Source organism: Rhodnius prolixus, unplaced genomic scaffold (genome assembly GCF_049639745.1).
Source record: "Rhodnius prolixus isolate KJV_2025 unplaced genomic scaffold, Rpr scaffold_2, whole genome shotgun sequence".
NCBI lineage: Eukaryota > Metazoa > Arthropoda > Insecta > Hemiptera > Reduviidae > Rhodnius > Rhodnius prolixus.
Window position 1 is genome coordinate 17,430,739 of NW_027411592.1, and position 3,650 is coordinate 17,434,388.

The following is a 3,650-nucleotide window of genomic DNA, read 5'->3' on the forward strand; positions in this document are numbered from 1 at the left end:
AAGAAGATCAAGAGACCCAGGATGTGATTTTAAAACGGCATCCATAGTCCCGACTATTTTTTATTAATTAGCAGATTAGCACATAAACAGTGCATTTCAACTATTATAATTTTAGCAAACAAAAACCCGTAGATTTCTAACAACTAAAGAATATTTGAATGGGCGAGTAAGTACATCTTATTATTAAGGAATACGATGCAAAACTTTAGAAAAATTCATTTTAAAAACTTCCAACTGTGATAAATATTTTTGACCTGAATTTCATCCGTTAACATTTATAGATCTGTTACTATAGCAATAAAAGCTCGAATTTGAAAGTGTTACATCAAATCTTCTGAAGAATAAAAAACTTTTTTTTTACAAACCCTCAAAATGAGCGCTTACCAGTTCATTGCTGAGCACGTACTTGTGAGTGATTTTTCAATATTAATTTAGGGTTCACCCAATAAAATGTCCCAGTATTAGGAATTGTAAACATTGCGTTTTTTAAAGTTTTTGCTTTAACTTCTGCAATAACTTTTGTGAAATAAAAATATTCAATATGTGCATGTAAGTTGCAGTTATAGTCCACCAGTTGTCTGAGGCAACGCCGTTATCATTGTAATCTCTATTAATATTAGTTAATACAAGTTTGCAAGTACAAACTATTATAAAACATTGTACACAGTGGATGTAAATTTTATTTTATAATACAATAATTTGGGCCTTATCTTTTAAATACCAACATTTATAGCACTAATTGAAGTACAACAAATTGTTGGGTCTGAGTACTCTATCCGTTCAATTTTTTTGTATTACCTTGTTTAACAATCAATCTTAAATAATTAAAATACAATTTTTAAATACAAAGTCTTTGAATCTTAAACAAGAATAGCAATATCTTTTTCTAAAACGTCTTTAAATCTAACTTTTAGATGCACCATTTCGCTAAGAAGACATAATATTCTCCACGAACATATGTTATATGTGCTTAAGTCTATAGCAGAGCTAGCAATGAAATATGAATGTATTTAAAAGTTATAGAATGAATGCAAGAAAATGATTACAGAAGGAGTACGTGATTTTAATTTCGGTTAAGCTATAAGGATGGCAGGAATATAGAGTACTGATCCATCCATTAGTTGTAGTTTATGTAAATAGTTGTATAGAGTAGAGGGATGAACGAGTGAAGCGAATGTATTTATAAGTAAGAATGGAGAGTGAGTGATATTCTAGTGATAAGCAACTAGACGATGCTGGATGTATGGCGAAAGTCAATGCCAAAAAAATAAAAAATCTAACTCCTCTTAATGAACTGGCAAGTGATAAACTTTGATAAACTATTTTATCTGTTACTTAAACATGAAATTCCTTCAAGAAAACTATGAGCTCCAAGGATTCCTCAAAGTGTAAAGTAGTAAAGTAAAGTAAAGTAATTGCCTATTTTTTCAGGCGGGCTTTACGTCCAACTACCTGGACGGAGGCGACTAGCAAACATACTTTACTGTACACTTCTTTTATTCATTAAATAAAATCCAAGGCCTAAGACCAGGAATCGAACCCAGTACCACAATGCATTTTAGCTTTACAGGTATCGCCTCTTAACCTCTCGGCTACCGTGGCGCCTACCGCTCGGCTACCCTGGCTACCGGGGAAGTCCGAAATGTCCAAACGTTTCACTCTATACGTATAATATAGGCGTCTCAAAGTGTATAAGGTTGAAGATATTTTATGGGAAGGTAACGCACTTTTTTGCAAATCACACATAAGTAACTGAATGAAATCGACGAAGCGATTAACGCACAGATGGGTAAACCGCAATGAAAATTACCAAAACTGAATCTCCTGTTACGCTTTCTATGTTCTAATTGTCTGTGATTGGCAACTATTGTCACAGTAAATTAACAATTATTGGCTACTCGGAGCCTGTCTCTTGGCAATTTAATTAAATTTTTTTAAACCCGCTTGAAAAAGAAACAAATTGTTCTCTTGGAACGCCACAAGTACCTTCAAAAATGTACAAAAAAGAATAACATATAAATACAGTCTTAATTTTTTATTAAATTATAAATTAATTCGTAACTTTCCAAAATTATAAGTGAATCTACATCCAATGCTTACCTTGTCAGTTACATCTTGATACCAAATAGGAATAGTTTGGCTATTTAGAGAAGAAAGTAATTTCTTGAATTATTTATTCAACGCATTTTCTGATAGCTATAATACCAAGTAAAATTTAAATTGTTTAAGGTTTCCATTTATACAGAATTTAATATATTATAAATAGAAATTTGCCAGCACAAATATAGAATGAGATTTGGTTGTCAATTGAACGGAATTTGTAAGTACTAGACACAAATCTGATAGACTTATGTATTCTAAAGTGAACATCATCTGCAACCATGCTTCCTCGTCCTCTGTCACCACCAGGTGCTGCGCTGCCCTCCACCAGACACAGAATGCCACCTAATGAGGCGTCCCTGAGTGTATATGTATATGTGTGTGTGAGTCTGTTGTAGCGAAGCTCATCTGTAAGCAAGTCATCACTTTGTGTGCCAGTGAAGCCGTACTCCTCCTTTTCATGCTGGTGCAAACCATCTCTAACTTCCACCCTTTGCCACAGTCGCAGTAGAGAGCAGTCTGCACTAGAATGTATGTTGTACCAGAGACAAGAGTGGTTATACTGAAGAGTGAAGGTGGTGACGCCATTAGTTTGCTACAAGGGCGAGCTACTCAGAGTGCTCATGTGAACAGGTAAAAGTACTAAGTATACCTCCTTACAACATAAAGAACCTTCGTCAACTTCTAACGCACCTTGTCTGTAATGAAATTTCCTTATATACTGCACACTGTATTAGACAACCATATTTATTTCATGAAAGCAAGATTCTCTTTACTGTGAACTGTTATTTTTTTTTTTATAATATTTAAGGAAAACATAAACTAAAAAGCCTAGCTCTGCAAACATGGTTCAGCCTCTATTAATATTATTATTAAATTGGTAGTTGGACGCAAAGCCCGCCTGAAAAAATAGGCAATTACTTTTATTATTATTCTATGTATTAAATGTTTAAGGCGCGTCAACATGTGAGGTTATTGGCGCCTAAAGCTATTTCAGTACACTGCCAGCCTCCGGACAGTGTTCTCTCTTTACAAACAACACTGTCCATCACCGGAAAGTGAACTGTAAGAAGCTCCTAGGTAGAGAAAATCTAAGGGCCAGCAGCTAGATTCGAACCCGGGACCTCCGCGTGGGAATCCAAATACGCTAACCGCATAGCTAATACTCTCCCTCAATTATTTTATTTTAATAATTTTTTTGTTTGAAAATTGGTTTACAAATAAAATAATGTATTTTCTGTACATTGTAGCCGTACGCCGGTTTCTGCGATATGCGTAACGAGAGGATCGTAAAACACCAGCTTAAGAAAAGATACTGACCTTATAATAATTCAGCTGCCTCCATTAGGCCACAAGTCTTAGGGACATAGCTCAACCCTACCATGGTGTGCACAGACAGATTGTGGAAAGGATAGCCAAGAAGAAAAAGCTGGAAACGGAACAATCTTTGAAAAAAACATTCCAGCAGATTTCTCGCTCGAAAGCACAGCTTAAACCCTAGTTTATATTATTGTTTAGCAAAAATATATCTCGGTAATGAATTGTAGAAA

The 3,650-nt window shown here is 34.7% G+C and overlaps 1 long non-coding RNA gene across 1 annotated transcript; it reads left to right on the plus strand.

Annotated features, from left to right (window-relative positions):
• Positions 1–291: 291 nt before the first annotated feature.
• On the plus strand, positions 292–3,650 carry LOC141449168 (uncharacterized). Its single transcript, XR_012455370.1, has 2 exons — positions 292–408; positions 3,351–3,650. It is a non-coding gene; the product is annotated as an uncharacterized lncRNA (long non-coding RNA).